Source organism: Neoarius graeffei, chromosome 20, assembly GCF_027579695.1.
Source record: "Neoarius graeffei isolate fNeoGra1 chromosome 20, fNeoGra1.pri, whole genome shotgun sequence".
NCBI classification, from domain to species: Eukaryota; Metazoa; Chordata; class Actinopteri; order Siluriformes; family Ariidae; genus Neoarius; species Neoarius graeffei.
In genome coordinates, this window is record NC_083588.1 from 30,645,497 (window position 1) to 30,672,637 (window position 27,141).

At 47.2% G+C, this 27,141-nt stretch overlaps 1 pseudogene; it reads left to right on the forward strand.

Annotated features, from left to right (window-relative positions):
• Positions 1-27,141, forward strand: part of LOC132869036 (SEC14-like protein 1) — a 126,718-nt pseudogene that overhangs the window by 33,606 nt on the left and 65,971 nt on the right.

Consider the following 27,141-nt stretch of genomic DNA (forward strand, 5'->3'; position numbering starts at 1 on the left):
TATGGCTTGTGTGGGAGAGACTAGAGGAGATGTATGGCTCACCTGAAGCTATAGAGGGCGCTCTCTTCACTAAACTCGATCAATTCCCCAAAATATCAAACAAGGAGCATCATAAACTTAGGGAACTGTCTGATTTGCTGTTAGAGATTCATTCTGCAAAACGTGAAGGATACTTACCTGGCCTATCCTATCTCGACACAGCAAGGGGCATAAACCCAATAGTGGAGAAACTGCCATACACGCTCCAGGACAAGTGGGTAATGGAAGGCTCCCGATACAAACAAGAATTCAGGGTCCCTTATTCTCCATTTGAATTCTTTTTACAGTTTGTACACAGGCAAGCAAAGGCACGCAACGACCCAAGCTTTAGTCTTCCTCTCTTAAGTACAGCAGTCAGGAAAGATAAGTTCAGTGAAAGCAGCCGAAGGACAGTTTCTGTGCATAAAACTGACGTTGCACACTCCGACTCCGCATCCACTGCCGAAGACCCAGAGAAGCAATGCCCTATGCATCAAAAACCACACTCCCTGCAAGTGTGCCGCGGCTTCAGGGAAAAGCTAATGGATGAACGAAAGAGAATACTAAAGGAGAATAACATATGTTTTAAATGCTGCGCATCAAATAAGCATGTAGCCCGAGACTGTGAGGCAGCCATCAAATGAGCTGAGTGTGACAGCCATAGACACCCAACAGCGCTGCACCCAGGCCCAGCTCCGTGGGTCTCCAAGACCTCTCCACCCCCATCAGAGAATGGCGGGGAGAGCGATGAAGCATCAGAAACTGCTGTGGTTTCCAAATGCACGGAGGTATGTGGGGAAGGCTTCAATGGCAAATCATGCTCCAAGATATGTCTTGTGACGGTCTACCCGGCAGACTGCCACAACCAGGGCAAAAGGATGTACGCCATGCTGGATGACCAAAGCAATAGGTCGCTGGCACGCTCAGAGTTTTTTGATATCTTCCATGTAGGCGGGCCCACATACTCTTACACTCTAAAAACCTGCTCTGGTGTTGGTGACACGTCCGGCCGCGGAGCTACAGGCTTCGTCATCGAACCTGCAGATGGTGACATCAGCCTAACTCTGCCCACACTCCTGGAGTGTAACATGATTCCCAACAACAGAGACGAAATCCCCACTCAAGCCGCCGCGCACAGCCACCCTCACCTCAGAGCTATAGCCAATGAAATACCAGAAGTGGACATGAATGCTGAGATCCTGCTGCTTCTGGGCAGGGACATGCTGAGAGCGCACAAGGTGCGTAAACAGATCAACGGACCACATGATGCACCCTATGCACAGAGGCTGGACTTAGGATGGGTCATAGTTGGCGATGTGTGCCTGGGCAGCACACATCGGTCTCCCGAAGTCACCAGCATGAAAACATACATCCTTGAAAATGGCAGGCCAAGCCACTTTCCCCCATGTGAGAACCACTTGAAGGTAAAGGAGAAAATCTGTTCCCCTAATCAGCCCCAGCCTGTCAGCCATGTGACATACAGTGACAACCTGGGCCTATCGGTTTTCCAGCAAACCAAGGATGATCACAAGCTTGCGCCATCAATGGAAGATCTCCTATTCCTTGAAACAATGGAAAATGAATTCTTCCAGGATTCGGCTAACAGTTGGGTGGCCCCGCTACCGTTCCGCCAGCCCAGGATGTGTCTGCCTAATAACCGCCAATATGCCATGGGTCGGCTGAAGTCTCTGCACCGAACACTCAACAAAAATCCAGAGATGAAATCTCATTTTATGGACTTTATGCAAAAAATGCTGGACAGCCACCACGCAGAGCTTGCTCCTCCAATGCAAGACGGGAAGGAGTATTGGTACCTGCCCTTTTTTGGTGTCTACCACCCACAAAATCCCTCACAGATCCGTGTGGTGTTTGATTCGAGTGCACAGTTTGAAGGCAAGTCACTCAACAACGTGCTGCTCTCTGGGCCGAACATGAACAATAGCCTGCTAGGGGTTCCTATAAGGTTCAGGAAGAACTCAGTTGCATTCACAGCTGACATACAACAAATGTTTCATTGTTTTCTCGTCCGAGAAGACTGCAGGGATGTTCTACGCTTTCTCTGGCACAGAGATAATGACCTGAGTAAAGAGGTGGTGGACTACAGAATGAGGGTGCATGTCTTCGGAAACAGTCCCTCTCCTGCTGTGGCCATCTATGGATTACGAAGAGCTGCCCGCCAGGGAGAAGAACTGCATGGCAGTGATGTGCGGCACCTCACTGATCAAGATTTCTATGTGGATGATGTCCTCAAGTCCGTCTCCACCGTGGAGCAAGCAGTCGATCTACTCAAAAGAACACAGAAGATGCTGGCAGCCTCCAACCTCCGGCTCCACAAGGTAGCCTCCAACAAAGCCGATGTGATGGATGCATTTCCAGTCAAAGATCGCGCCAAAGACATCCAGGATCTTGACCTGTTTGTAGATGACTTACCAGATCAGCGAAGCCTTGGGGTGAAATGGAGCCTCATGTCAGACCACCTTACCTTTCATGTTCCTCAGGACGAAAGCCCTTACACACGCAGGGGCGTACTTTCAATGGTGAACAGCCTCTTCGACCCATTGGGGTTCTTGGCACCAGTGACTATCCAGGGCCAGCTATTGTTAAGAGAGCTGTCAGCACAGGCCTCGGACTGGGACTCACCCCTCCCTGAGGAAATGCATGAGAAATGGACAGAGTGGCGAAGCTCACTGAGCCATCTCAGCAGCATTCATGTGCCCCGCACATACTTTTCCATTCCCCCCTCTGAGATACAAAGCATTGAACTACGCGTCTTTTCTGATGCATCTGTCAAAGCCATATCTGCCGTTGCCTACCTGAGAGTCACCAGCACCAAAGGGACAGTAGAACTGGGTTTCGTCATGGGTAAAGCGCGGCTCGCCCCTCAGCCCAAACTCACAATCCCCAGGCTTGAACTGTGCGCAGCGGTCATGGCTGTTGAAATTGCAGAGGTAATAAGTGAAGAAATAGACCTCCCACTCAACTCCGTCATCTTTTACACAGACAGCAAGGTTGTCCTGGGCTACATATTCAACCAGTCAAGGCGCTTCTACGTATACGTAAACAACAGAGTTCAGCGTATAAGACAATCTACCATGCCTGAACAATGGCATTATGTGCCAACGGATCGGAATCCTGCAGACCATGGCTCACGCTCTGTTCCAGCCTCAAGACTCGGTAACACCTCATGGCTCACAGGCCCTTCGTTTCTCCTCAACTCTAAGCTTCCACCTGAGCAGCACACAGAGTTTGACCTTATCAACCCCGATAAGGACGCAGAAATCCGCCCTGAAGTCAAAACCCTATCCACACACGTCACTGAGAGCTTCCTTGACTCCAAACGCTGGGAGCGCTTCTCCACATGGAGATCACTGATCCATGCTGTGGCCAAACTCAGACACATAGCCCTGTGTTTTGCTCACTCACAGAACAATGGAGACTGTGCTGGGTGGCACATCTGTAAGAAGGCCATCTCCAGTGGTACTCTCAAAGAGGCAGAGAACCTTGTCATCTGGAGTGTGCAGCATGAAGTCTATGGAGAGGAGTTCCGTTGCATCACTGCGAAATGTGACCTCTCCAAGCAAAGCCCACTCATCAAGTTGAATCCCACCATCGACAGCAGTGGCCTACTGAGAGTAGGTGGTCGTATCAGTCAGTCAGGCCTTGAAGTAAAGGAAACAAACCCCATCATCTTACCTGGCAGTCATCACATCACCACTCTTATTGTACGACACCATCATGAGAGAGTGCAGCACCAGGGCAGGCACTTTACAGAGGGCGCTGTCAGAGACAGCGGCCTGTGGATAATGGGAGCAAAGAGGTGTATTGGGAAGATATTAAACAAATGTGTGATTTGCAGATGACTCAGAGGCAAGATTGAGGTGCAGCAAATGAGTGAACTACCTGCAGATCGTCTTCAGCCAGGCCCCCCTTTCTCACATGTGGGCATGGACATGTTCGGGCCATGGGAAGTGTCCACAAGGAGAACACGCGGGGGTCAGGCTAATAGTAAGAGATGGGCAATCCTGTTCACCTGTTTATGCACAAGGGCTGTCCACATCGAAGTGGTTGAAGAGATGAGCGCTTCTAGTTTCATCAATGCTCTGAGACGTTTCTTTGCGCTGTGCGGCCCAGCCAAACAGTTGCGCTCAGACTGTGGGACCAACTTTGTTGGTGCATGCCGAGAAATGGGCATCAGCATTGCAGAGCAGAGTGAAGTCCAGAATTATCTGCAAGAAGAAAAATGTTCTTGGATCTTTAACCCACCCCATTCATCCCACATGGGTGGAGTGTGGGAATGCATGATCGGCGTTGCACGACGCATACTGGACAGTGTGCTGCTGCGTGCTGGACAAGCACATCTTACGCATGAATCACTCACCACCTTCCTTGCCGAGGTCACAGCCATAATTAACGCTCGTCCTTTGATACCAGTCTCATCTGACCCTGAGCATCCCCACATTCTGTCACCCTCCATCCTGTTGACTCAGAAATCAGGTGCATCAGTTCCACCTTTGGGAAGCTGCAGTCCAAGGGAGATCTTAAAGAATCAGTGGAAACGTGTACAGCTGCTGGCTGACGAGTTCTGGAATAGGTGGCGCAAGGAGTATCTTGGCACTCTGCAGTCGTGGCACAAGTGGCAACACAAGAGACCAGATCTCAAGCCAGGAGACGTTGTTCTTCTCAAGGAGAAACAGGCCAGGAGGAATGAGTGGCCTATGGGGGTTGTCGTTAAGACAGTCCCAAGCCAGGATGGACTAATAAGGAAGGCTGAAGTCAAGATTGTTCAGCAAGGAACAACAAAGAACTATTACAGACCTATTTCAGAACTAGTGTTCCTTCTATCCCCAGAGTAAGGTATCATTCTAATGTGTTATGGTATCTCTAAGATACCAGACGGGGAGTGTTCTGGCCCTACCAGCAGTTCTTATGTTAAAGTATGCAGAGACTTTTATTTTGCCTATTGTTTACACCCCACACTGTAGCTGCAGGAAATCTGTAGAGAGGAGAAGAAGAAAAAGTTAGACAGCATGGTTATAAGCAGCATGGAAGTTTGTTGTTGTGCTCCCCCTTCTGTGTAGTTGTTCAAAGGCATTCTCTGTAAGTAAATCATAGTAAAGATGAGATGAAGTTGTGATGTTTGTGCCTGTGAAATTAGATTAAGATTATCTTTGAGCATTATGATTTCCAGCCAGAGTTAGCTATACCAGTGTATTTACGCTGTTAGCTTCTGTTAGCTCTTGTATTGATTGCACCTGAGCCAAACCTTTTATTTGGAAGATTCATATTTCTTTTATTGACTGGTGCATGTATCTGTGTTTCAGTTTCACAATTTTCCATATAAAGAGTCAACTTCGCCCTCGGTGTCCCGGACTTATTGTGTGGAGTTGTTTAGCTTGCTGGATAGCTGAATTAGGACATTCTGTGAAGCCAGTACAGAATTTGAACAACTTAAAACATGAGCTAATTTTATCCCTAATCTATCCCCGATGAGCAAGCCTGTGGTGACGGTGGCAAGGAAAAACTCCCTCAGACGACATGAGGAAGAAACCTCGAGAGGAACCAGACTCAAAAGGGAACCCATCCTCATTTGGGTAACAACAGACAGCCTGACTATAATATTAACAGTTTTAACGATGTTATAACTCTTCATTGATGGAAACTTGAGTGCAAAACTGATTCATGATAACTGCAGTCCTAAAGTTAGCAAGACAACTGTAGTCCTCAGCCATAAAAGCATTACTGTAAGAGTCAAGAGCATCCTCCAGGTATAACCCTCAACTATCCTCATGGGGCCGTCCTTCACAGGAGCGATGCGATAAAACTCCGACCAGACACAGGGCACCATGATGGATCAAGCAGGTCCGAGGGGGTTTTTAAGCAGACAGTTTGGGGGGGGGGGGTATCCTGCAGTTCCTAAAAGCACTGAGATACCTAATCATGGCTGTGCTGCTCTGATGGGAAGTGAAGAAAAAAAATGTACACTAGTGGGGGGGGGGGGGGGGGGTTATGGGGAATATCTATGGAACATAAGCAAATAAATCTATTGAAAAGCAGACGTTAATAGCCAAACACAAACTTGAACAATGAAGCTTTCAGTAATTCTGGCACTGTACTATTTTTAATATCAAGTCAAGTCAACTTTATTGTCAAATATGCTATACATGCTCGACATACAGCACAGATGAAATTTCAGTCCTCTCTGACCCACGGTGCAAACAGGCAATGCAATAAATAAAAATAGAATAATTGAAAAAACAAACAGTATAAACACTCTAGATAAGAACTAGACATAGACTAAACACTCATAAACAGACAATATAAACAGTATAAACACTCTAGATAAGAACTAGACAGACTAAACACTCAAACAATATAAACAGTATAAACACTAGATAAGAACTAGACATAGACTAAACACACACACACACACACACACACACACATAAATTGGTGCAAATAAACAGTCAAGGGCACTTGAGGTATAGTAGGTAAACATGAAATAAGCAGTATAAACAATAAACTAATGGCTGTTAAGGTGAGGTAGTGCGGAATAGTGCAAATGAGCAAGATAAAGTGAAATGTGCAGTCCCTGAGTTCAGTGTGTTAATGAACGTTGAGAGTATGTATGTGTGTGTGTGTGTGTGTTGGGGGAGAATTGTGAGGGTGACATGTCAGATGCTGAAGGGGGGGCAGGGGGGAGTGCGAGCAGAATCTGTGGCAGGGGGCAGAGGGGGGAGGAGAGGCAGAACAGGAAGGGAGTTGAGCCTCCTGACCACCTGGTGAAAGAAACTGTTCTTGAGCCTGCTGGTTTTGGCCTGGAGACTCCGCAGTCTCCTCCCCGATGGCAGCAGACTGAAGAGGCTGTGAGATGGGTGGGTGGGGTCACCTGCAATCCTGATGGCTTTGCGGGTAAGGCGGGAGTTATAAATATCCTTTAGAGAAGGGAGAGAGACACCAATGATCCTCTCAGCTGCTCTCACGATGTGCTGCAGAGTCTTGCAGCAGGACACGGTGCAGGTGACGTACCACACGGTGATGCAGCTGGTCAGGATGTTCTCGATGGTGCCTCTGTAGAATGTGTGCATGATGGGGGCCGGGACTCTTGCTCTCCTCAGTTTGCGGAGGAAGTACAGATGCTGTTGGGCTTTTTTGGCCAGTGATGCAGTGTTGTTGCTCCAGGACAGGTCTTCAGAGATGTGCACACCCAGAAACTTGGTGCTGCTCACCCTCTCCACTGCAGCACCATCGATAGATAGTGGAGCATGCTTGGTGTGCGCTCTCCTGAAGTCCAAAACAATCTCCTTCATCTTCTCCATGTTCAGGCAGAGATTGTTGTCCTTGCACCACATGGCCAAGCAGCTCACCTCACTCCTGTAGATTGTCTCATCGCCATTGTTGAGGAAACCCACCGCAATCGTGTCATCCGCAAACTTAATGAAGAGATTAGAGTGGGATGTTGGTGTGCAGTTGTAGGTCAGCAGAGTGAAGAGGAGGGGGCTCAGCACACATCCTTGGGGGAGCCCCCGTGTTCAATGTGATGGTGCTGAAGGAGTTGCTGCCGACCTGTCCAGTCTGTGGTCTCCCCGTCAGGAAGTCCAGCAGCCAGTTGCACAGGGAGGTGTTGAGTCCCAGCTGGTCTAGTTTATGAATGAGCTGCTGAGGAATGATTGTGTTGAATGCTGAGCTAAAGTCTATGAACAGCATTCTGACATACAAGTCTTTTGTCTCCAGGTGGGTGAGGGCTGAGTGGAGGGCAGTGGAGATGGCGTCATCGGTCAAATGGTTGGACTGATATGTAAACTGGAAAGGGTCCAGGGCGGGGGGAGGGCAGACTTGATATGCTGCATGACTAGCTGCTCGAAGCACTTCATGAGGATGGCAATGTTATAAAGTGGTAAACATATTACTGTCCCAACTTTTTTTTAATATGTTGCAAGAAACAAAAATTTAATGTACAGCGGTGCTTGAAAGTTTGTGAACCCTTTATAATTTTCTATATTTCTGCATAAATATGACCAAAAACATCATCAGATTTTCACACAAGTCCTAAAAGTAGATAAAGAGAACCCAGTTAAAGAAATGAGACAAAAATATTTTACTTGGTCATTTATTTATTGAGGAAAATGATTCAATATTACATATCTGTAAGTGGCAAAAGCATGTGAACCTTTGCTTTCAGTATCTGGTGTGACACCCCCCCTGTGCAGCAATAACTGCAACTAAACATTTCTGGTAACTGTTGATCAGTCCTGCACACTGACTTGGAGGAATTTTAGCCCATTCCTCTGTACAGAACAGCTTCAACTCTGGGATGTTGGCGGGTTTCCTCCCATGAACTGTTCACTTCAGGTCCTTCCACAACATCAATTGGATTAAGGTCAGGACTTTGACTTGGCTATGCCAGAACATTAACTTTATTCTTCTTTAAATATTCTGTGGTAGAACGACTTGTGTGCTTAGGGTCATTGTCTTGCTGCATGACCCACCTTCTCTTGAGCTTCAGTTCATGGACAGATGTCCCGACATTTTCCTTTAGAATTTGCAGGTATCATTCAGAATTTATTGTTCCATCAATGATGGCAAGCCTTCCTGGCCCAGATGCAGCAAAACAAGCCCAAACCATGATATTACCACCACCATGTTTCACAGATGGGATAAAGTTCTTATGCTGGAATGCAGTGTTTTCCTTTCTCCAAACATAACGCTTCTCATTTAAAGCAAAAAGTTCTCTTTTGGTCTCATCTGTGCACAAAACATTTTTTCCAATAGCCTTCTGGCTTATCCATCTGATCTTTAGCAAATCGCAGATGAGCAGCAATGTTCTTTTTGGAGAGCAGTGGGTTTCTCCTTGTAACCCTGCCATGCACACCATTCTCCTGGTGTTTGCCTGATGGTGGACTCATGAACATTAGCCAATGTGAGAGAGGCCTTCAGTTGCTTAGAAGTTACCCTGGGGTCCTTTGTGACCTCGCCAACTATTACACGCCTTGCTCTTGGAGTGATCTTTGTTGGTCAACTACTCCTGGGAGGGTAATAATGGTCTTGAATTTCCTCAATTTGTACACAGTCTGTCTGACTGTGGATTGGTGGAGTCCAACCTCTTTAGAGATGGTTTTGTAACCTTTTCCAGCCTGATGAGCATCAACAATGTTTTTTCTGAGGTCATCAGAAATCTCCTTTGTTCATGCCATGATACACTTCCACAAATGTGTTGTGAAGATCAGACTTTGGTAGATCCCTGTTCTTTAAATAAAACAGGGTGCCCACTCACACCTGATTGTCATCCCATTGATTTAAAACACCTGACTCTAATTTCACCTTCAAATTAACTGCTAATCCTCGAGGTTCACATACTTTTGCCACTCACAGATATGTAATATTGGATCATTTTCCTAAATAAATAAATGACCAAGTATAATATTTTTGTCTCATTTGTTGAACTGGGTTCTCTTCATCTACTTTTAGGACTTGTATGAAAATCTGATGTTGTTTTAGGTCATATTTATGCAGAAATATAGAAAATTCTAAAGGGTTCACAAACTTTCAAGCACCACTGTATTCAGTAAAAAACAGACAAATAAACAAAACAAAATTCATGAGGCAAAACATTGTGGTATTGTTTTGAGTGCAATACAGGTCAAATATTATTCATTGTTTTCAGTTTTAATTTCAACATACCATCCCAACTTTTTCTGATTTGTATTCATATGTCAATGTTCCTTCTCACAACACTTAAAAGATGTTTCAAGATGGATGATACCAAGTGAAGAAATGTTTCAGGTGGTATTTTGTCCCATTCTTCTTGCAAACAGATCTTAAGGTATGTAACAGTGTGGGGTTTATTAGCGTTTTGCTGGGAATCGAACCCGGGTCGCTGGTGTAGTAATCCAGCAAACCCCCACAAGGCCACCAGGTGAATGACTCAAGTACAGAGGAGTGAGGCGAAAGTAGAGTAGAAAAAACAGTTTATTTACAATGCAAAAAACAAAAGTATAATCCAAAAGCTCAGAAGATATACGGGAAAAAATAAAAAATCCAAAAGTTCAAAGTCAAAACAAAAGGCCAAAAATAAGAAAAGGCAAAAATCCAAATGCTCAGAAGATCCAAAATGGTAAATACAAAGTCCAAAAAGTCCACAAGAAAGCAAAGTACAAAAGACCACAAAGACAAAGGCAAGGAACACGGAACAGAGATCTCTAGTGATAACATAACAGCACAAAGACTCTGTGACTAGGGACCAAACTGAGGAAGTATATATACACAGGGAAATTAAGAACCTGGGCGGGGCAGGAAATAAAGAACAGGTGGGGGTAAAAGGCACATGGAAACAGGCAATCAAAACAAACACAAAACACCAAAGCAGTGGCAGCCTCTAGAGGCCAAAACAAACATGACAGGATAAAGCAATAACAGCAGCCTCTAGAGGCCAAGACAGTCCCCAGTCCTAACAGGACCCCCCCCCCCAAGGAGTGTCTCCTGACGTTCCCAGGGCAATCCGGATGGGCCGAATGGAAGTCCTGACACAGTTCCTTCTCTAACACGTCCCAAGCGGGAACCCAGCAGCGCTCCTCAGGGCCATAGCCCTCCCAGTCCACTAGATATTGGAGCCCACCGCAGACCCGGCAGGAGTCAAGCAGGTGGCGCACAGTGAACACAGTCTGACCCTGGAAGATGCTGGGGGGCTTGGGATTCCTAGGGGCAGGGGCATACGTGGATGACAGTATGGGCCGCAAGAGGGAAACATGGAATGTGGGGTTGATCCTTAGAGTCCGGGGCAACTGGAGCTGGTAGGCGACAGGGTTCACCCTGCGCACAACCTTGAAGAGGCCAATGTAGCAAGGAGCAAGCTTGCGGTTCTCCACCCACAGCGGAAGGTCCTTGGCAGACAGCCAAACCCGCTGCCCAGGCAGGAAAATGTGGGCAGGCCTTCTATGGCGGTTGGCCTGAGTCTGGTTGGCCCTGGAAGTCTGGATGAGGGTCCTCCTGACCTTGTTCCAGGTCTTGCGACACCGTCTCACATACTGGTTGACTGAGGGCACCCTAGCGTCCTCCTCCTGGTCTGGAAACAGAGGTGGCTGGAACCCGAATTGGCACTGGAATGGTGACAACCTGGTGGCCGATGACTGCAGGGTGTTGTGGGCGTACTCCACCCATGGCAGCCAGGTGCTGCATGATGTCGGGTTATCCATCACCAGGCCTCGCAGGGTGGTTTCCAGGTCCTGGTTGAGCCTCTCCATCTGGCCATTGGACTGGGGGTGGAACCCAGAGGAGAGGCTGGCAGTGGCCCCGATGAGCTTGCAGAACCCGCGCCACACTCGGGAGGAGAACTGGGTCCCCCGGTCTGAGACAATGTACTGTGGGAGACCAAAGACTCGGAAGACATGAGTAAATATAAGTTTAGCTGTTTCAAGGGCAGAAGGGAGCTTGCACAGTGGTATGAAGCGGTAGGCCTTAGGGAATCTGTCGACTATGACCAAAATGACAGTGTTACCTTGAGAGTCTGGAAGGCCTGTGATGAAGTCGACCACCACATGGGACCAGGGACACCGGGGAATAGGCAGAGGATGCAGGAGGCCCTGGGGATGCTGTCGTGGGTTCTTGGTTCTGGTGCACACATCACAGGACAGGACGAATGACCTCACTTCCTTCTCCATGCTTGGCCACCAGAAGCGTCTTTTCAAGAAGTCCAGGGTCCTCTGAGCTCCCAGGTGGGCGGTGAGAGGGGACGAGTGACCCCACTGGAGAACCTTGGCCCGGGCTTGACGAGGGACGTACAAGAGGCCCGGTGGCCCTGTCCCAGGACCGGGGTCCTGGCGTTGAGCTCGTCGGATGACCTCTGACACCCCAGCAGACAGGGGCCACAATCCGGGACACAGGGATAATAGGCCCAGCTTCACTCTCCCTGTTGGTGGCAGAGAACAGCCTGGAAAGCGTGTCAGGTTTGGTGTTCTTAGAGCCGGGGCGGTACAATAGGGTGAAGTTGAATCGACTGAAAAACAAGGCCCACCTAGCCTGTCATGGGTTCAGTCTCTTGGCTTGCTGGAGGTACTCCAGGTTCTTGTGGTCCGTCCAAACCAGGAATGGATGTTGCGCTCCCTCCAGCTAGTGCCTCCAATCCTCAAGGGCCAGTTTAACTGCTGGCAGTTCTCGATCCCCCACATCGTACCGGGACTCCGCAGGGCTCAGGCGGTGGGAGAAATATGCACAGGGGTGCAACTTTCCTTCCGAGCGTTGAGAGAGAACTGTGCTGACACCACTGTCTGAGGCGTCCACCTCCACGATGAACGGTTGGGAAGTGTCCGGGAGGACCAGAATGGGTGCTGTGCAAAAACGATGCTTGAGGTCCTTGAACGCCTTTTCCGCCTGAGGAGACCAGACATAAGATCCACCAGTCTTTTTGGTGAGATCCGATATGGGTGCTGCTACGGAAATGAAGTTCCTGACAAACTTGCGGAAGAAGTTAGCGAATCCTAAGAACCGCTGAGCTTCTTTAACGGACTTGGGAGTAGGCCAGTCCCGGACGGCCAGGGTCTTGGCTGGGTCCATTTGGAGTTGTCCCATCCATACAATAAAACCCAGGAAGGAGACCTCGGGGACATGAAACTCGCATTTCTGGGCCTTAGCAAACAGATTGTTCTGTAGTAGCCTCTGGAGGACTTGGCGGACATGGTGGCAGTGCTCCTGTAAGGTCTTGGAAAATATCAAGATGTTGTCGAGGTAGATGAAAACGTACTGGTTAATCATGTCCCTCAAGACGTCGTTGATAAGGGCCTGAAAAACTGCTGGTGCGTTGGTGATTCCGAAGGGCATAACTTGATACTCATAGTGCCCTGACAGGGTGTTAAAGGCAGTCTTCCACTCGTCTCTCTGTCGGATACGGATGAGGTGGTATGCGTTCCGTAAGTCCAACTTGGTGAAGACAGTGGCGCCTTGGAGCAGGTCGAACGCTGTGGACATCAGCGGAAGGGGATAGCGGTTGCGCACAGTGATCTTGTTAAGGCCCCTGTAGTCAATACATGGTCGGAACCCTCCATCCTTTTTGCCGACAAAGAAGAAGCCGGCGCCAGCAGGTGAGGTGGAGGGTTGAATGAACCCAGAGACCAGGGCATCCTTAATGTATTCCTCCATGGCCTTGCGTTCTGGCTGAGAGAGGGAGAACAGTCTGCCCCGAGGAGGGGTAGTCCCAGGGAGCAAATCGATGGCACAGTCTTAGGCATGGTGCGGAGGAAGAACAGCGGCCCTACTCTTGCTGAACACTTCTTTCAAATCCCAGTACTCTGTGGGAACTTGAGATAACTCTGTGAGATCAGGAGGCTCGGCAGGAGACACAGGAGAGCTAGAGAGCAGAAAAGAGGCATGGCATGCAGGACCCCATTCCACAACCTGGCTTGTTACCCAGTCTATGCACGGGTTGTGGCGGGTAAGCCAAGGAAGGCCTAGAATAACTGGGAACTCTGGCGAATGAATAAGGTGCAGGGAAATTTCTTCTTTGTGACCTTGAGACTGGAGAAAGACTGGAGAAGTAACTTGGGTGACTCTTCTGTCACCTAAAGCTTGGCCATCGAGGGCAGACACAGACAGCGGGACTTCAAGAGGTGCAGTAGGGACATTGATTCTTTAGGCGAAGTGTATATCCATAAAGTTTCCCGCCGCCCCGGAGTCTAACAAGGCCTGGCAAGAGTGGACGGACTCAGCCCAGGAGATGGAGACTGGGATGTAGACTCCTTGGCCAGGGAGTTCGGGAGAGAGGGTAGGCCCCGTCACAACGGGGCGGTCCTTTTCCCGAGAGCTCGGGACATGATGCTCGGAAATGGCCAGGCTTGCCACAGTAGATGCAGCACTTGTCCCTCCTTCTGCGCTCCCTCTCAGATGTGGCGAGACGAGTACGGCCCACTTGCATGGGCTCCAGACAGTCACTGGAGGAAGTAGATGGGCTCCATGTTGAGGCTGTGATGCAGGCATAGGAGTCAACTGTGCCAGGGCTTTCCCAATTTGCTGAAGCAGTACCTCGTGGTGAGCAAGGGCCTCATGTTGGCTTGTGAGTGTTCATCCATGAGTGTCCATGGTCGCTCCGAAGCGTGTCAAAGCTGCCATAATTCCCTGAAGGTTGGCTGGGTAGACAGTTGAAGCAGCCTCTGCTGAGTCGGTCATGATGGAGTCTTTCTGTTCGGGTTTTGCTGGGAATTGAACCCGGGTCGCTGGTGTAGTAATCCAGCAAACCTCCACAAGGCCACCAGGGGAATGACTCAAGTGCAGAGGAGTGAGGCGAAAGTAGAGTAGAAAAAACAGTTTATTTACAATGCAAAAAATCCAAGGCAAAAAACAAAAGTATAATCCAAATGCTCAGAAGATATATGGGAAAAAATAAAAAATCCAGAAGTTCAAAGTCAAAACAAAAGGCCAAAAATAATAAAAGAAAAGGCAAAAATCCAAACGCTCAGAAGATCCAAAATGGTAAATACAAAGTCCAAAAAGTCCACAAGAAAGCAAAGTACAAAAGACCACAAAGACAAAGGCGAGGAACACGGAACAGAGATCTCTAGTGATAACATAACAGCACAAAGACTCCATGACTAGGGACCAAACTGAGGAATTATATATACACAGGGAAATTAAGAACCTGGGCGGGGCAGGAAATAAAGAACAGGCGGGGGTAAAAGGCACATGGAAACAGGCAATCAAAACAAACACAAAACACAGAAGCAGTGGCGGCCTCTAGAGGCCAAAACAAACATGACAGGATAAAGCAATAACAGCGGCCTCTAGAGGCCAAGACAGTCCCCAGTCCTAACAGGGTTGTCATTGTCATATTTTTCTTTTCAAAATTCTCCACACATTCTTTATTACCTGAAACTGTTTTTTTTTGTGGAATATGGGAGTCAAGGGGATGTTCCCAGATTCCTTTGTCAAGTAAAAATGAGGCATGTCAAGCCATTCAAGCAGTTCAACAGTGTGAGACATTGGGTACACGTCAAATTTCGACACTGCATTGATTTTCCTAAAACATACACAGAAGCTGATAGACCCATTGGTCTTGGGCTGCTCAACTCACTGCATGACTCCTCATTACTCCCATGTTGAGCATAGCCTTGAGTTCATCCTAAATCACATTTTTCTTGTGTTTGGGCAGACGAAAAGAGCCGCTGTGCACTGCCATTCTTGGCAGAGTTTCAGTGTGGTGTTCTATGAGGTAAGTGCAATCAGGCAGAGGTTAGAATATGTCTGAAAAGTTTGCCTGCAACCTTATTCATTTAAGCTGTTAAGTCAGTTACAGAAAGTAACACTTAAAAGGTAGAATGCCAGTGGTTTATTGAGGTTTCATGCTGTTGTTACATTTGACATATTAATACAAATACAAATCAGAAAAAGTTGGGATAGTATGTTGAAAATAAAACTGAAAACTATGAATAGTCTTTGACTTGTATTGCATTCAAAACCATAAAACAGTTTTGCCTCATGAATTTTATTGTTTGTTTGTTTTTAATGAACACATAAAATTTGTTTCTTGCAACACATTAAAAAAAAAAGTTGGGACAGTAAAGTGTTTACCACTTTATAATATTGCCATTCCTTCTCACAACATTTAAAAGATGTTTAGTGATGGACAGTACCAACTGAAGAAATGTTTCAGGTGGTATTTTGTTCCATTCTTCCTGCAAACAGGTCTTAAGGTATGCAACAGTATGGGGTTGTCATTGTCATATTTTTCTTTTCAAAATTCTCCACACATTATTAGAGACAGAGGGGACAGACACTCTCTTCTTCCACAGCTATGCCTTTGTAATGTGTGAAGAATGTGATTTTGCATTGTCTTGTTGAAATATCCATCGAAAAGATGTCATCTTAATGGTAGCATATGTAGTATAAAGCTCTATATTTTTCTGCATTAATGCTGCACAGAAGTTACCTTTTCCAAGGGCACTGACACAACTCCTTACCATGACAGACCCAGGCTTTTGGACTTGTTGCTGGTAATGGTCTAGATGGTCCTTTTCATCTCTGGCCAAGAGCATTTCTTACAAAAAAGACCTGGAATGCTGATTCATCTGACCACAATACACATTTCCACTGCGTGATGATCCATCCCAGATGCCTCAGAGCCCAGAGAAGTTGATGGTGCTTTTTGACCCAGTTAATATAAGGATTCCTTCTTTGCACAGTAAAGTTTTAACTGGCATTTCTGGACATAACTCTGTATTGTGGTGCTTGACAAAGGTTTGCCAAAGTAATCCCAAGCCAATCTGGTTATATTAGCTATAAATAAATGATGGTTCTTGATGCAGTGCCATCCGAGGGATCAAAGATCACAAGTGGCTTAGGCTTGTACCCTTGCCCTTTACATACCAAAATTCCTCCAGATTCCTTGAATCATTTAATGACATTATGCACTGTAGAGGGTGAAATGAAGGGGGGGGGCATAGCCTTTGCAAGGATTTGTTGTTGACTGTGGTGATGAGGGTGTGCAGTCCTCATCTGCACTGCTTCGCTCCCCGCCAGGGATCCAGGTGGCAAGCAAGGGAGGTGGATGACCAGGGCTGACGGGGAGCTGCACCTCCAATGATAGTTCCCAAGAGGATGGGAGCATGTGCCTGTGTTGGTCACAACTAATAACTTAATGACTTCAAAACAAAAACCTAAACCCAAATCCCTCATTTTCACTTCCTGGAACATTCAATCCCTAATGGACACAACCAGCACCAACAGACCCCTTCGGAGAACAGCTCTTTTAGCCTCGGAGCTCCAGGGTTACAGAGAGGACATCTACACCCTTGGCAAAACTTGTCTCACCAACAAAAGATCCATCACCGAAGCCACAGCTGGATACACCTTCTTTTGGAAGGGTTTATCTCAAGCAGAAGAGTGGCTCCATGGTGTTGGACTTTCAGTCCGGAATGAACTGCTCCCCAAGATTCCCGAATCTCCCATCAGGATTAGCTCACATCTGATGACCCTAGGCATTCCACTGGCCAAGAATTCATACATGACAATCAGTGCATATGCACCCACCCTGGACTCTGAGGAGGAGAAGAATGAAGACTTCTATATTTCCCTTGATACAGTTCCCTGTGTCATCAAATCTCCCTGCTCGGAGACTTCAATGCCCGAGTTGAGAGAAATTCATCTGTATGGGATGGAGTCAGTCATCGGTCAACATGGTACAGGGAATATGAATGCTACTGTCCTTTTGTGCAGAACATGAACTGTGCATCAACACAATGTTTCAACTCCCAGACAAGTTGAAAACAACCTGGATGCACCCATGGTCCAAGAACTGGGACCTTTTGGACTACAGTATTGTTCGCCGTTGTGACATCTGAGATATCATGATCACACGGGCCATGCATGGGGCTGAGTGTTGGACTGATCACAGGCTTGTCTGGACTGTCCTTTGAGTAGTACTCCAGCCACCTGCAAGAAAGCAACCACCCAAATCTTGACTCAATGTTGAGAGCATTAACACCAGACAAGCTCTATGCAATGACCTTCACAAAAGGCATGATGATCTTTCCTCTATTGCAGACATGGACTTGGAAACCAACCTTTACATGGAGAAACTGTGGAATTCAATCCTTGAAGCTCTTCAAAGCTTATCCAAGGAAGTCCTTGGGTACTCCAAGAGGAAGAACCCAGATTGGTTTGACAAAGCTACAGATGAAATCTGTCCCTTGCTGGAAATCAAGAATGCTGTACACCAAGCTTCCTTGGTGAACCCAGTGTCAAAGGTCCTCCTGCAAGAATGGAAGGTGAAGTCAACTACACAACACTGGCTTCATGAGATCCAGAAAAGATGGTGGATTGACAAAGCCTGAGAAAAACAATGTTTCAAAAACAACAACAACACCTATGGATTCTACAATGCCATGAAAAGGCATCTATGGCCCCACAGTGGCTCCTGTCCAATCCACAGCTGGCACCATTCTCCTTAAGGATAAACAGGACATTCTAGACTGATGGGCGGAGCATTTTCAGGATCTGTTGAACAGTCAACCCATCGGACCCTACAGCTCTCGCAGAACCCCCAACACTCCCTCCTCAAGTTCCTGAGCTGGATGAATGCCCCACTCTCGATGAAGTCCGGTATGCTGTCCATTCCTTGAAAAACAAGAAAGCTCCGGGTGGGGACACAATTCTCGGTGAAGTGTACAAGTGCGGTGGACTGTACCTTCTTGTGAAACTCATTGACTTTTTCCTCACTTTGCTGGAAGCAGGGCACCATCCCTGATACATGGAAACACTCCACCATTGTTACCATCTACAAGAAGGGGGACTGCTTCAACTGTGGCAATAGTCGAGGCATCTCCCTGTTGGATGTTGCTGGAAAGATACTCAACTGAGTTATGCTCCACCATCTCATCCATCATGTTGCCGGAATAGTATTTCTGGAGTTGCAGACTGGATTCCACTCTGAGTTCAGCAGCATCGATATAATCTTCAACGCCCGTCTGCTTTTGGAAAAGGCAAGGGAACATCAAAAGGATATCCCATTTGCCTTCATTGACCTGTGCAAAGCATTCAATACTGTGAACCGTGAGATGCTCTGGAACCTTCTATGCAAGTTTAGTTGCCCTCAAATTCCTCACTATTTTCCATCAGTTTCATGATGCAAAGGTCCTTGTTGGTGGGGAAATGTCCTCTGCATTTGAAGTCACAATTGGTGTAAAACAAAGCTGTGTTATTGCTCCAGTAGTCTTCCATATCTACCTTGTCAGCATCACCCTCCTCTCCAGGAATACAGTCGATGTGCATGACTGTGTGTGAATCCATTACCGCTCGGATAGTAACCTCTTCAACCTTTGACATCTCTCAGCCCACACCAAGACCTCTACCATGACCACTACTTCCTTTGGCTGCTCCCGATTAGGGGTCACCACAATGGATCTTTCATCTCCATTGCTCCCTGTCTTCCGCATCCGTCTCTACCACACCTGCCACTTTCATGTCCTCTCTCACCACATCCATGCATCTCCTCTTTGGCATTCCTCATTTTCGTGTGCCTGGCAGCTCCATCCTCAACATTTTCTGCATCGCTTTTCAGGATGTGCCCATACCATCTCAGTCTCATCTCTCTTAGCTTAATTCCCAAGCTCTCCACATGTGCTGTCCCTCTGATGTGCTTATTCCATATCCTGTCCAACCTTGTCACTCCCATCGCAAACCTTAACATCCTCAACTCTGCCACCTCCAACTTTGCCTCCTATCTCCAAACCATACATCATAGCTGGTCTCACTACTGTCTTATACAGCTTACCTTTCACTTTTGCTGGAACTTTCCTATCACCAATGACTCCCAAAATCCTTCTCCAACTGCTCCACCCTGCCTGCACTCTCTCTCTCACCTCACTATTGCAGCCCCCATTTTCCTGCACAGTTGACCCCAGGTACTTGAATTCACCAACTTTCTTTATGTCTACTCCTTGCATCTTCACTACACTCTTATCCCCATTCTCATTGATGCACATTTATTCTGTTTTGCTACTGCTCACCTTCATTCCTCTTCGTTCCAATGCATACCTCCATCTCTCCAAACCCAGCTCACCCTCCTTTCTAGTTTCACGACATATCACAATATCATCCGCAAACATGTTCCATGGTGACTCTTGCTTCACTTCATCCATCAAGCTATCCATCACTATGGCAACCAAGAAAGGACTCAAAGCAGATCCTTGATGAAGTCCCACCTTCACCTTGAACCATTTAGTCATTCCAACTAACCATCAATGTCTCAAAGACTCTGACTCTGCAGTTCCAACTCTGCTGTTTCAATGTTCTCATACATGTCTTGCACCACTCTGATACACTTCTCATTCACTCCACAGTTTCTCATACAATACCATAACTCATACCTCTTGGCACTCTATCGTACGCCTTCTCCAGGTCTACAGACATACAATGTAGCTTTCTCTGGCCTTCCCTGTACTTCTCCATTAACATTCTTAAAGCAGAAATTGCATCCAACATGCTCTTCCTGGGCATAAACCTGCACTGCTGTTCACAGATTGCTACCTCTCTTCTCAGTCTCACCTCCAATACCCTTTCCCATAACTTCTTGGTGTGGCTCATCAATTTTATCCCTCTGTAATTACTGCAGCTCTGTACATCTCCCTTATTCTTGTATATTGGGACTAGCACACTTTCTCCATTCTCATCTCATCTCATTATCTCTAGCCGCTTTATCCTTCTACAGGGTCGCAGGCAAGCTGGAGCCTATCCCAGCTGACTATGGGCGAAAGGCGGGGTACACCCTGGACAAGTTGCCAGGTCATCACAGGGCTGACACAGACACCCATTCACACTCACATTCACACCTGCGGTCAATTTAGAGTCACCAGTTAACCTAACCTGCATGTCTTTGGACTGTGGGGGAAACCAGAGCACCCGGAGGAAACCCACACGGACACGGGGAGAACATGCAAACTCCGCACAGAAAGGCCCTCGCCGGCCCCGGGGCTCGAACCCAGGACCTTCTTGCTGTGAGGCGACAGCGCTAACCACTACACCACCGTGCCGCCCACTTTCTCCATTCATTTGGCATTTTCTCATTCTCTAGGATCTTATTAAACAAGACCTCTACCATGAGAATCGTCGAAATCCAATATGCTGCTGGTGTATCTCTCCATCTTGTGGGCCTTCAATGACTGTTATGTCCCTTCATATGGCCTATACATGGATGGGACTAACCATCAATGTCTCAAAGATTCTGACTCTGCAGTCTTCACTATTACACAATGAGCCCCCAATGGCCATCACAATTGACAATACAGTACTGGCAAATACAAGCTCTTTCATGTACCTTGGTAGCATTCTCTCTGATGATGTCTCACTGAAAGAAGAGATTACCTCCCATATCAGGCATGCTTCTTCAGCACTTGGCTGCCTCTGTAAGTGCATCTTTACAAACCATAACCTTTGCATCCACACAAAGATCTATTATGCAGTCTGGATCTTGATTCTTCTCTACAGATGTGAAGCCTGGACATTGTACAGGAAGCAAAATCAAGTCCCTTGAAGCCTTCCATATGCATTGCCTCTAACACATCCTTGGAGTGACTTGGGAGGACAGGATCCCCCACCTGCTGATCCTCAGTCAGACTAACTTCACAAGCATGGAGTCCATGATCCTCCATTGTGTCCTCTGATGGACTGGACACATCATCCGAATGGCCCCCAACTGAATGCCCTGGATGGTCCTCTATGGAGAACTCACAGAAGGGACCCGCTCCTGTGGAAGACCCAAGAAGCATTGAAAGGACTTCTTGAAGCGGTTCCTGCAGTCCTACAACATCCCTCCTACTGACCTTGAGATCCTTGCCACGGACCACATGAATTGGAGGTGGATTGTGTCCCAGGGAGTCTGTCACTTCAAGGAAGAACAGACCAGGCTGAGGGAGGAGAAATGGGCACAACACCACCTTTGGAAATTCCTTCCCTCTGCTCCCGTGCCTGGTCCCTTCACCTGTTGTCATTGTCCTAGGATCTGCCAGTCCACTCTTATGAGTGGGTGCATGAGAGATGGCGACAACCCCAACAGCAAGACCTGGGAAGGCAAAGAAGACAACGAAGAGGAGGACCGAGTCATCATTGAATTTTCAATGGACAGCCATAAGAAGAGGGTGAAATATCCAAATCCCTTCCTATCTTTCTTTGAGGATCACTGTTTTTAAACATTTCAATGATGTTCTCATGCATTTGATTATAAACTGGAGATCCTCAACCTCTTTTTGCTCCTTTCCTGGATCCTGATTTTGTACCAAGTCATGATTACAATTACCTAGTGATATCACCTGTTTCAAATCACATCATTATTTAATTATTTTACCTCATTACTAGCAAAAAATGAATTTAGAAAATACAAGTCATAATAAAAAAAAAAAAATACTTTCTTTTTTATTGCATTTTCCATCCCATATACTTCTGTTTTGAAGTTGTACTTTAAAGTGAACTGATCTCAAAAGAAGACCAGGTCCTGGCACAGGAGGGGCATTGACTGACCACCATCTGGAGAAGCATGCCACAATACAGATGCAAGTAGGGAGTCAAACTCTGTTACCAGAGGACCAGCACCCAATTCTAACCCTAGCTATTTATTAGACAAAAGGCTGAGGGCTATAGAAATGGAGATTGGTGCCACCTGATGTGCCTTAAGTCCTTGGATGGGAGACTGCCTGGGTGCTGGCACACTTTTTTTAGAAATTGTGTCTCTGAATTTATGATAAATTCATGAAGAAATGAATGTATTTACATCTTTTAAGTGCATCTGACAGCCCTGTGATGACCTGGTGACTTGTCCAGGGTGTACCCCGCCTTTCACCCGTAGTCAGCTGGGATAGGCTCCAACTTGCCTGTGACCCTGTAGAACAGGATAAAGTGGCTAGAGATGATGAGATGAGAAGCGCATCTGAAATTAAGCCAGATTATGAGCAATATTTCAGTATCTGTATGTCTTGTGTTTACATGCCCTTTCACAGGCCTATGAGAGAAGATTCCCAGCGTGCCCCCTCATCCCCATTTTTGTGAACAGTGACATCCTCAATGAGAGCCAGAGCGAGGATGGAGTGATTCATGTAATCGACCGCAGGTGTACTCTTGATGTGGAGGCCCCTCGATTGTTGAAAAGGGTAATTCTGTTCCAAAAATTTCAGCGCTCACAAATTACAACACAACACAAGATAACTATATATGCAACCAAGGTAGCCAGTTTAACTGGGGCAGACATTTATGCTACATTTTCCATTATAACATGCTATAACTAACTACTACCATGAGCAGTCTTCATTTCACTGATTAAAAAATGAAATCACATTTTTTTATACTATATATTTTTAAACAATTATGAAACATGCACTACATGAAACAAATAAACACATACATAACTAAAGGCTAAGGTAGGGGTTCTCATTAGTACAGATTTTTCATGAACATTTTTTAAATGTATACAATAACATTGTCTATTTGAGCCACATAGCATGCTGTTCATGAATCTCCCTGCTACATTAGATCTAAGGTGACATCATTTAAAGGCTGAATTGTTTCAGTTTGGTGATTGAATTACACCCATTTTATTCAAGTGACCAGTCAAAAGGGCTAATAACTATAAAAACAAAAATATCATACCTTTACTAATGGTGTGTGTGAATTCTACCACTGTCAATAAATACAGTGGTGCTTGAAAGATTGTGAACCCTTTAGAATTTTCTATATTTCTGCATAAATATGACCTAAAACATCAGATTTTCACACAAGTCCTAAAAGTAGATGAAGAGAACCCAGTTAAACAAGTGAGATGAAAATATACTTGGTCATTTATTTCTTGAGGAAAATGATCCAATATTACATATCTGAGTGGCAAAAGTATGTGAACCTCTAGGATTAGCAGTTAATTTGAAGGTGAAATTAGAGTCAGGTGTTTTCAATCAATGGGATGACAATCAGGTGTGAGTGGGCACCCTGTTTTATTTAAAGAACAGGGATCTATCAAAGTCTGATCTTACACTTCCACAAACATGTTGTGATCATGGCACGAACAAAGGAGATTTCTGAGGACCTCAGAAAAAGCATTGTTGATGCTCATCAGGCTGGAAAAGGTTACAAAACCATCTCTAAAAAGTTTGGACTCCACCAATCCACAGTCAGACAGATTGTGTACAAATGGAGGAAATTCAAGACCATTGTTAGCTTTCCCAGGAGTGGTCGACCAACAAAGATCACTCCAAGAGCAAGGTGTGTAATAGTCGGCGAGGTCACAAAGGGCCCCAGGGTAATTAAGCAACTGAAGGCCTCTCACATTGGCTTGGACTCCTCTTGGTGGGAGGAGAACATCCTGGACAGGGCGTCAGGTTTGCCATTCTTGGAGCCTGGGGGGTAGGAAAGTGTGAAGTTGAACCGGGAGAAGAAGAGACCAATGGGCTTGACGGAATTAAGGCATTTGGCAGACTTGAGGTTCTCCAGATTCTTATGGTCAGTTCAGACTAGGAAGGGAAACTCAGACCCCTCAAGCCAGTGCCTCCACTCTTCCAAGGCTAGTTTAACAGTCAGTAGTTCTTGGTCTCTGATGTTGTAATTCCGTTCGACTGGGGATAGCTGGTGGGAGGAGCATGGGTGGGCCTTGTCATCACTGGCCTTCTGGGAAAGTATAGCTCTGACCCCTGACTCGGAAGCATCAACCTCAATAATAAACTGCTTGGTTGGATCGGGTATGGTGAGAATGGGTGTTGTGGTAAACCTGTGCTTGAGTGTGGAAAAGGCTTTCTCTGCTTCCTCCCCCCACTTGAATTGGGTCTTGGTCGAGGTCAGGGCTGAGAGAGGTCCAGCCACTGTGCTGAAGTTGCAAATGAAGCACCTTTAGAAGTTGGTGAATCCTAGGAAGCACTGGAGCTCTCGTCTTGAAGATGGGGTGGGCCAATCAGCAACTGCCTCAAGCTTGAGGGGGTCCATTTGGATCCTTGCCAGGGAAATGATGAATCCCAGAAACAAGACAGAGCGCTGGTGAAATTTGCTCTTTTCTGCCTTGACGAACAACTTGTTCTTCGCGCTGGAGGACCTGCTGGATGTGACCCCAATTTCCCTCCAGGGAGCAGGAGAAGATCAGGATGTCATCCAGGTACATGAAAATGAAGATGTTTAGGAAGTCCCTTAAGACGTTGTTAACGAGTGCCTGGAAGACTGTGGGCATGTTTCGTCAGGCTGAAAGGGACCATGAGGTACCCATAGTGACCAGTGGTGGTGTTAAAGGCTGTCTTCCACTCGTCGCCTTCCCTGATCCTAACGAGATTGTATGCATTGCATAGATCTAGCTTGGTGAATACCTTGACTCCCTGGAGTAGTTCAAAGGTCGTGGTCATGAGCGGTAGTGGGTAGCGGTTCTTGACGGTGATTGCATTGAGACCCCGATAGTCAATGCAGGGGTGGAGTGACTTGTCCTTTTTGACAAAGAACCTCAACCCTGCTGGGGAGGAGGAAGAGCAGATTATCCCAGCTGCCAGCGACTCGGTGATGTACTTGGCTTGTCATTTGGTGGGAGAAAGAGTAGAGGCATCCCTTGGGTGGCGTGGTCCCGGGCAGGAAGTCGATACCACAGTCGTAGGGTCTGTGAGGAGGGAGGGACACTGCTCGGGTCTTAGTGAACTAGCTTAAGGTCCAGATATTCCGGAGGCACATGAGAGGTCAGGAAACTCGCTGGCTGAGGTGGTTTGGCGGGAGGCAGAGCGGAGTTCAGACAGGAGGCCAGGCAGGAAGGACTCCAGCCTAGGCTGGTGTTATTAGTTCAGTTAAGGTGGGGATTGCGCTGCATTAACCATGGTAATCCTAGGCCGATGGGTACGTGGGGGTTGTTCATGATGTGAAGCTGGATGGTTTCTGAGTGGTTACCGGAAATCCTTAGGGTGAGTGGTGTGGTAAGGTGAGTGATGCTGGTCAAGCTGGTGCCATTGAGTGTCAGGACAGTGAGAGGGACATCAAGAGCAAGTAGTGGGATTCCCAGACACTTGTCAGTGGCAGAGCAAATCAGGTTCCTGTCTGCCTCTGAGTCGATGAGAGCCTGGAGGTGGTGATGCTGGTAGTCACGGATAATGATGACAGGAAGTAACAGATGATTAGCGGGGGACTGGTTCCAAGCGTTGCCCACCAGGGCCCCTTGATTCACTGGTAGGCTCGTCCTTTTAGCAGGCAGGCTCAGCAGATGTGTCCCAGCTGACTGCAGTAGAAGCAGGCCCCATGCTCTGCCGGGTGCTGACGCCCGAACTCGGTCTACCTGCATGGGTTCGACGGACGCGGCGGGAGATGTGCTGAGTCTGGGGCGGTTCTTCTCTCTCCTCCATTGCTGGATCCGATCGTCGATGCGGTTGGAGAGGTCCATAAAGCTGGAGAGGTCTGAGCAGTTCCTGCAATACCAATTAGTCCTTGACAGTGTCAGACAAGCCGTGCAGGAACATGTCGATCTGGGCATTCTCGTTCCAACCGTACGAAGCTGCCAATGTCTGGAACTCAATGGCGTAATCCGAGGTAGACCAGGACCCCTGCCGCAGCTCCATGAGCTCTCTGGCCGCCTCCCGGGAACAGAGAACAGTCGAAAGTTTGTCTCATCTCCTGGGAGAAATCCTTGAAACTAGAACAAAAGGGTGCAGTGGCATCTCAGACCACTGTTCCCCACTCTCTGGCCTTGCCAGTGAGGAGTGTTATTGTATAAGCTACCTGGGAACATTCTGTAGGGAAGGCCAGAGGTTGCAGCTCTAGGATCAACAGACATTGAGACAAAAACAATCTGCAATTACCTGGTTCTCCATAGTAGGGCTGAGGCGCTGGAAGTCTCAGTTTGTGGAGAAAGGTGGTGGCAGGAGCTGAAGTAGGAGACAGCTGAGCAGGGGTAGGCGTGGCTTGACAGTGCTGCATCTGCATGGTGAGAAGGTTGAGTGCATTGGACAGGGTGGTGAGGTTCTGGGTAATTTGTTGTAGGTCTTGGTGGTGAGGTTCTGGGTAATTTGTTGGAAGTCTTGTTGTTGGGTACTGAGGAGAGTCCCTTGCTGCTGGATGGCCATTCTCAAATGGGCGAGTTCCACTGGATCCATGTTGGCCAGAACATACTGGTAAGTTGGGTGGAGGTATGGTGAAGTTAGGATCCACGAGCAGAACACAGACAGTAATCCAATAAATATGATTTAATTCAGGGAAGAAAGGGTGTGGCAAAAAGATAAACAGGACAAAAAACTGTGGCAGTTCAGTATGCGTGGGTGGAGCACAGAGGACAGCAGGACAGAGATCAGGTTCAAAAATAGGCTTTATTGCCACAATTTTCAGTGAACAATCTGCACCAAACAGACACACACACACAACCGGCGTCTAGTTCGGGGATGAGCTCCTCTGCTCTTACTCTCCCTACCTAAATAGGGCGCGGTCACTGGGAAGACACACACAAACACAGGTTAATTGACGTCAGGTGTAGTGATTCTGCCACTTACCTTCCCTGACTCTGCCCTCCTGTCACAGACCGGTGCTTGACCATGCCCCCACTGCCACATACCCCCACCGCCCAACTCAGGCCGGGCGGCCATCCGGCCTGCAGCCGACTCACCCCCCCTTGATGGGAGAGGAAGTCCGCCACGACCATCTGCGCCCCCAGCATGTGGACCA